Source organism: Asterias amurensis, chromosome 18 (genome assembly GCF_032118995.1).
Source record: "Asterias amurensis chromosome 18, ASM3211899v1".
Lineage (NCBI taxonomy): Eukaryota > Metazoa > Echinodermata > Asteroidea > Forcipulatida > Asteriidae > Asterias > Asterias amurensis.
The window spans coordinates 4,566,526-4,574,594 of NC_092665.1; the positions used below are offsets into that span (position 1 = coordinate 4,566,526).

The 8,069-nt window shown below is 37.3% G+C and overlaps 1 long non-coding RNA gene across 1 annotated transcript; it reads right to left on the reverse strand.

Moving 5' to 3' along the window:
• Positions 1-106: 106 nt before the first annotated feature.
• Positions 107-6,486, reverse strand: LOC139950632 (uncharacterized). The gene is made up of 3 exons (XR_011787680.1): positions 6,393-6,486; positions 5,021-5,137; positions 107-1,880 (listed from the first exon to the last, which is right to left on the reverse strand). It is a non-coding gene; the product is annotated as an uncharacterized lncRNA (long non-coding RNA).
• Positions 6,487-8,069: the final 1,583 nt, after the last annotated feature.

Here is an 8,069-nt window from a genome sequence, read left to right on the forward strand (position 1 = left end):
GACCGGGTAGGAAGGAGAGTGGAGGCGAGATTTTTTTTTTAATTAGATTTTATTTATTTTTTAATTAAAAAAAATAAAAAATTAAAATTAACGGTGAATGATTTTCTTAAAATCGCCTGAAACGTACGCTCGTTAATTTTTTTTTTTTTCCTTTAAAGAAAATCCAAAATTGTAAAAACTTCAAAATATCACCACTAATTTTTTTTTTTGGTAATTCATTTTCTTAAAATCGCCTGAAACGCATGCTCGTTAATTTTTATTCGAACATTTTTTTTTTGCCCAAAACACTAAAAATAACTGAAAATTTCAACACTTGACATTCGGAAACCTCCAAAACACCCTTAAAACAGTACGGAATACACTCCAGAGTGCCCTATTACCATTCTACATGGTATACGAATTCTGGTAACAAACAATTTTCACAGGAAAGTGTCTTTTTTAATAAATAATTGCTTATTATAACTCTAAGACGGCACTTAGCGTAAATTGTACTATGCTATAACTCTTATTTACATCAATTTAAATGCACAGAACAAGCTTTCATAACTTCTAACTTCTTATTTTTAAGTGAAACAGATAGTATGCTCCACTCAACTTTGAATTCAGAAGCTGTTTTATTTGATAAGCTTGTTAAAAAGGGCCTTTTTATACACAAGAATCTTGATAACATAGGCTATATTAAACAAGTGTGTGGAGAAATTAGTCTGGTAACTACATTCAGAATAGTGTTGTAAAAGCACTAAGAGACAAGGAGCCAGACTTCAAAAAACTGTCGCTAAAAATTGTATGGAAGCTTAGAACGACCATCTCCATTACCAAATTTCCAAGTTTAATACATTAAAGAAATCTAAAGAAATTAGATAACTATGTATTTTTCGGGTTCTCGTGGCTTTGCAGAATCCACTTTTTAAGATAAAATGGTAGAAAGATACAATACAGTACTTTACGTACTAAAGCATCTAACTTTGTGGAAATGCAGATGTTCACTCTAGGTTTCCATACATTATGATTATGGTTAAAACTTAAGGCCCTGCTCGGTTCGTACAATGCTTTGCAGATAAATATCATCACGCATGATACAAATACATCATATTTACCCCATATACAACCAAACTAAGTATTTAAAATCTGTTTTAACTCAGTCTGACCTGTGTAAAAATTGTGTTTAAAACTTTACATATACCCATACCATGCATGCATACTACAACGAGGTTGCATGACTTTTTATTTCATTGCTTTGTATTCAGTAAAAAGTGTTGCCCTGTTGATTTCTGCATTTCATTAACCATGATTCAGGCCTGATGCTTCACCATTCTTGTAAGGGCAAGGCAGCTTTTGCTCAGTAAAACGCAGTATGAGGGAAATTTAAATAAGTACCGGAACATTTTGGGCGCCAAGGCAATGACCAAGACCGTGTGCATAAGGGCAATTGCTGCGTAATTTGTCTCTGTAAAGTATCAGGCCTGATGAATCAAAGGAGTTATAAAATGTACATATGACAATATTCAGCAATCACATAAACAACCATAGGACTTTACATGGTAAAGATCTGTTTACGCACCACACTTTGCTTTGAATTAAATTCATAGCTTTTGAAATAAATATCAACTTTGTATCAAGTTGTAAACAGTAAAGACTGATGTCTGATGGGTTTTATATAAGAGTCCGTGTAAACAGATCTTTTTACAATAATTAAAACTCACTACATGAGACGTACCTTAACCATCTTAGTATTGAATGAATCACAAAGTTGAACTGAATTAGCTTGAGACGGTGAGAAGATGACGTATTTGAAGTCATGACGAGGCAGCATCTCACAGGCTCTCTTCAGTCAGGCGGGCGCATCTTTCATACCAATGCTTGTCATCATCTTGAGTGTTCTATAAACAAAAATATTCAAAGGACAAAATGAATGCATCAATAACATGTCAAGAGGAATACAGTTGCTGCCCCTCGCCTATGGAATGAGCTCCATGCGGGTCTGCGAGAGGTGATCTCTTTGCCTGTGTTCAAAAGCCTCCTCAAGACATTTCTGTTTCCCCAATCAATCCTATTTCGTTTGTTTTTCTTTTTGTCCTAGTCTCATGTAAAGTGCTCTGTTCTCCGTAGAGCCCGATATAAATGCTTCGTATTATAATTAAATTATATTGTATACAAGTAATTCAGTTCGTAGTAGGGGCTGATGAATGGCGGTGGATCCAGATTGGTAGATAAGTGTTGTACATCTTTAGGGGTGATCATAAGGGGATGGGTCTACACTGACAGACAATTGGTGTGCATCTCTTCTCGCCTCATCAAGAACAAAACCTTTTATGTATCCAATATACTGTGAAGCAACCACTGTCTAGTGGCCTCATACACTGCCATCAGCCAAGGGATACCATTTGGTGGTTTTAAAACAGCATAATACACTAAAGTACAAGGTAATTGGCGACGGGTTGAGATACACGAGGAAATAATATTTGGGACGGGTCAAGAACTAAAGTGGAAACAGATTTGAAGTCGATCCCAGCCCCCTCCCCGCCCCCACTCTAGTACTGTGTGTATACCCCAGGCAATGTGATCATAGGCAAATCATTGTACCCTGTTAGACTAAATAGAACGTTGTTTATGGTTTTATCATTTTGTGGGTGACTATTACTATAGATCAGTTTTGGCAATGTACCCTGTAAACAAGCGTATAAATGGTTTGCTGGAAGGTGGGGTTTCATGCCCGCCATAAACTTTCATTTTCTAAAAGTGTTTAACTATAAAATCTTATAATAGTTCAATGACTGTTAGATAAGCTGCAAGATGCAATATTGGATTGATACAGATTTGAAGTGTAGAAGGGGTAAAATGTTGGGGGGGGGGTCCTGAATGGCAGACAAGGGGTTTACGGATTTACCGTTTTATACCACCAACATCTCCCCGTTACTCGTCACCAAGAAAGGTTTTATGCTAATAACTCTTTTGAGTAAATACCAATAGTGTCCACTGCCTTTAAACACATGTCATGACACGGCGAAACGTGCGGAAACAAGGGTGGGTTCCCGTTATTTTCTCCCGACTCCGATGACTGATTGAGCCTACATTTTAAAATTCTCATTTTTTAGCAGTTTTTAATGAGTATGAATTATAGACATAGGGAGTTGACCTAGATGCCAGTTGGGTAAAAAGAACTATCATGGATTTAAAAAGTGGCCTCCTTTTTTAGTAAAAAGCCAAAACAAGAAACCTTTTTTTTTTAAGTATGTGGGCCTAAGTAGAAGGGGTATCATGTTGGGGGCGGATCCTAAAAGAAAAGTGGGTGCACATTTTGGATTGATACTTTTAGATCGCCTAAAAACTAAACCACCTTTTTTGACACTTCTGCTTCATCAATGTTTTTAATGATGTTTTAAATAAAGTTTCATCCAAAATTATTTTTTAACATTCTCATTTTCTTAGCAGTTTTTTAATGAGAGGGAATTATAAATAGGAAGTTGACCTAGATGCCAGTTTTTTTAGTGAAAAAAAATGTTATCTTGGATTACAAAAGTGGCCTCCTTCTTTCTTGTAAAAATCCAAACTGAGAATTTTTTTTTTTTTTTAGCATGTAGGCCTAAGATACATTGAAGTAGAAGGGGTAACATCATGGGGGCGGATCCTGAAGGCAGAAACGTGGGGTGCATATTTTGGATTGATACTTTAGATCGCCTAAAAACTAAACCACTTTTTTTTACACTTCTGCTTCATCATTGTTTTTAATGATGTTTTAAATAAAATTTCATCAGAAAACATCTGTTTTTTAACATTCTCATTTTTTTGCAGTTTTTACTGAGTGGGAATTATAGACACAGGGTTTTAACCTGGATGCCAGTTGGATGAAAAAAAGTGGCCTCCTTTTTTTTGTAGAAAGACAAAACGAGAACCTTTTTTTTTTTTAAGTATGTGGGCCTAAGATATACACATTTAGTAGAAGGGGTATCATGTTGGGGGCGGATTCTGAAAGGTAGAAAAGTGGGGTGCATATTTCAATTTGATACTTTAGATCGCCTAAAACACGTAACACTTTTTTTGTTTTTTTTTATTTTTACTGCTGCTTCAATATTGTTTTAAAGATTTATTTTACATAAAGTTTCATCAGAAAACATTTACATTTTTAAGGCTTAAAGTTATATTCATCTCTTTTTACCTGATTATTTTTACCTAAAATTTTAACTTTGATTTAAAAAGGGGCATCCTCCTTCTTTCTTGTAAAAAGCCCAGACAAGAAAGAGAAACTGTTTTTTTTAGTTTGTAGGCCTGAAGTAGAGAATGTGTAAGATATTTGGGGTGGGGCCACAATGACATGGTGGGGGATGGGATTGGTGCTTGTAAAGTAGAAGGGGTAACATGTTTGGACAGGTTGAGATGGCAAATAAAAAATGGTGTGGGGTATGGGATAAAATTACAGATTTGACTTGACAGGGTACCACATTTGAGGGGGGGGGGGGTACAACATAGCAAACAACTAATTGGGGATCTTGGGATGGTTGCGCACTAGGACTCAGGAGGGTAATGAAATAGGGAAGGGTCAACAGAATGGCAGAATAGTAGTACAGGTTTGGGGTACAAGAAGAGTTAAACATATTGGGGAAGGGTCCAAAAGGACAAGAGGGGATTGCTATGTCAGGGGCGTGGCTTGAGATTGGCAGAATAGAGGGGCCAGCGACCGATTTCACAAAGAGTTAGGAGATATACACATTGCATGGATAGTCCTAAGTTAGGCCGAGTAACTGGTCCTAACTCGAGTTAAGACTAGTCCTAACTCTTTGTGAAATCCACCCCAGGGCATGTTAGGAATAGGGGCTGGTTGACAAATTAGATGGTTGATTTTCAGACAATAGGAGACTTTGGAACGCTAGGTGGCAGCAGACTTACCAGGTAAATTACCATTTTACGCACATGACGCACATGACCGAGAACAATGGATTTTACCTGGTAAGTCTGCTGCCACCAAGAGTCCCAAAAGTCTCCCATTGGTGATGAGAGTAGAGTATACAATTTGAGAACTCACCAAGTTATAATTTCAAGCGGTGAAGTTCAAAGTTGATGAATGGTGAGACTGCTAGTCCTTGAATTTGATAAATTCATATTCACCGTGAGTTGAACGGTCCAGGGCAATGCGATCCATCTGGAGTAAAAAAAGGAAGCAAATAAAATAAAATACCATTCAATACAGAGTTTGCCTATTATTTTCTTTCCCAAGTGGTTCTGTTTTCTAGGGGTTGGTGAGGGGGGGGGGAAGGGCGGTAATTCAAAACAGAACTTAGGTGAAATTTAAAATACCGCTTAAAGGGGCAAGGCTATTTTAATTTTATTACGCATATTACACTTCCATTAGAAAATCTTAAAGTCTATAACAAACACCTAGGCAAAGACCAAAGGCAACAGAGGTCTTGGCTTTTGTGTCCTTTGTTTAGAATTCTGTGTGATTTCCTGAAGTTTATGTAAGCTTTTAGTTTGTCATCTTTTAGCCTTGGTCAGCTGAGTTGGGATTATCGGGTGCAGCAAGGTAAATGCAAGGGTAACTTTGTTTGACAGCCAGCCACATTGACCAATTATGAACACAGAGTGCAGCCAGAGATCGCAAGTGTTTGAGTTTTCCAGAGAGAGGAAAAACTCTCATGGCTTAGACTAGTGGAGAGAAAATGCAACACCAACTCTCACGCAGTGAGTCAACCATGGAGGGTTTTAAGGGCCAGTCACACTGCAGTGATAACGAAAGACTATAACGATCCTGTTAAAAATGCACGCCCTTGATTGATTCAATTAGCATGTGCGTATTCTGCGCGGAGCAATTCAACCAATAGACTGCGTTCTCTTTGTGTGGTGTTATCGTTTTCGTTATCGCTGCAGTGTGACTGGCCCTTTATTTCTCGATGGTCAAACCAAATAGCTCTTTGGCCAAACACTAAAACAGGGTCCTTAGCTAGGTATCAGTATCACACATGGGCAACAGCAACAGTGATGGGTGATCGAGGGACCTTCCCAAATCTATCACAAGAAAAGGATGTGGACCTGCCATGCTGCAAGCACACAAAACATCCTTTAATTTAGGATTTATAAGCTACACAAATTGTGATACTGTCAACATTCGTGATGCTTTTGCACCCAACTGCTTGCCCTGTCAGGACTGGAAGGGTAGTGTCAGTAGTAATGATTGATGACCGTATATTGCAAGCATGGCAATGGGCCGAGTGTACACAGTCAACGGTACGGGACGTACGTACGAACACTGGGCACTTTTTAGACATTTCACGTTACACAACAACCGATAACTTTGGTTGCCCAGAATTGCCTTTTCAAGTTATTGATACCAGCCAATTAACCAATCACTATTTCTTGACATAATCATGAACAAACTGAACATGAATATTCGTACTTACCGGCGTTTGCAGTGAAAGCATTTTGAGTTTGAACACACGCATCTAGCAGACGACATTTTGACAGTGCACATCTTTCCTGTTTACAACAACTCCTTCTAACTGCTCATGCGCAAAAGCGCGATGTCAAGTCACGGCCACATACAAAAACAAAGTTGTTAATCGTCCCCGCTGACCGTTCAAAACGCCCCGACCCCATTTTTTGTTATCAGTAAAGAACAATCTTTTTAATTAACTTTTCGGTCAATTTTTTTCGGTGGTATTTTTTTCCACAATTTACAGGTTAAAAAAAAATGTTCCTTCTTGTTGGCAAAGCAAGAGCTATTCCTCAAATATTTACTTGGGCTAGCTAGGCTACACTGCGTTTTAGTTTTTCGAAAATGTTTACAGAAATGCCATCTAGAAGAAAATAGTTAGAAACCATTTGGAAACGTCAAAAACGCACAAACCCTAAGTTATGGTGTTTGTGTTGATTTCATTATTCTTTTTTTTTCATATTGGGCCATGTCACAAAACTGTTAAATAAAAAATAAAAACCATGTTTTTGAATATGGCCTTTCATACAGTGGAGTGGACGAGAGGGAAACGAAATATTTGTTTTACTTTGTAAAATTAAACGATATGTTACCCCCCCCCCCCCCCCGTAATGCTCTGTCTTTATGATTGGATCTCCCCTTGCTAAGTAAAAAGGAGCAAGACACCTGTCATATTACATTGGACGCGCTATTTTGGATGGTATTAACCATGATTCTGGTAATCATAATTATTTTGTGCTAAGCTAGTTTTTGTGCTTAAGCAGTTCTATGAAAGTGGACACTTTGGCATCTGTTAAAGATCAGGGCCCAATTTTATTGCACCAAAATCTGCTTAGCATGAAATTTTTCCTAGTAAAAACGGATTACCAGCCAAATTTTCATTTGTTGCTTATTTCTGGTATTCAGCTGTTGTTTGCTTATCCATGAAACTCACGTGGAAATTTGGTTAATTTCATGCTTAGCAAATTTGTGTGCTTATAGCCCTGTATTCTCACCTTTCTCAAAACACTAGGGTTACTTCAGAGGGAGCCGTTTCTCAAAATGATTTATATCAACAGCTTTCCGTTGCTCGTTACCAAGTAAGTTTTTTATGCTAATATTATTTTGAGTAATTAATTACCAATAGTGTCCAGTGCCTTTAAGCAACTAATTAGCGTAACAGACCAAGCCCTCATCATTGGACAATAATATTGTCATTGGACGGTTTTATTGTTTATCTAACAGAGTACTCCTACAGTAAATTTGAATCCCGAGACACTTATTAATGTTTGACAGATGCTAACCATTTATTACAAAGGCATGTTCTTTCCGTAGACACAAGATAAATAAAAGACAATCTATCTACTTGAATCTAAAATAAATTAAACCTTGAGCACTCTTTTGTGCAACAGGAAAAAAAAATCAAACATTATATAATTTTCAATCTAATAAATTCAGGGGCGAGTCATTATACGGACAAAAAGTGTCTGATAACTCCCATGGAATTAATTATAGATGCCAAGGAGGACCAAAATATACACTAAGATGCAGATCATCTTGAGCACGACTTATTTTATTCGGACAAAAAAAACCCCAGCATTGCTTTATTGAGTTACCAGGTATAGTAGAAAGTCTTACTTCACACGAACGTCTGAAATTTCTTCCC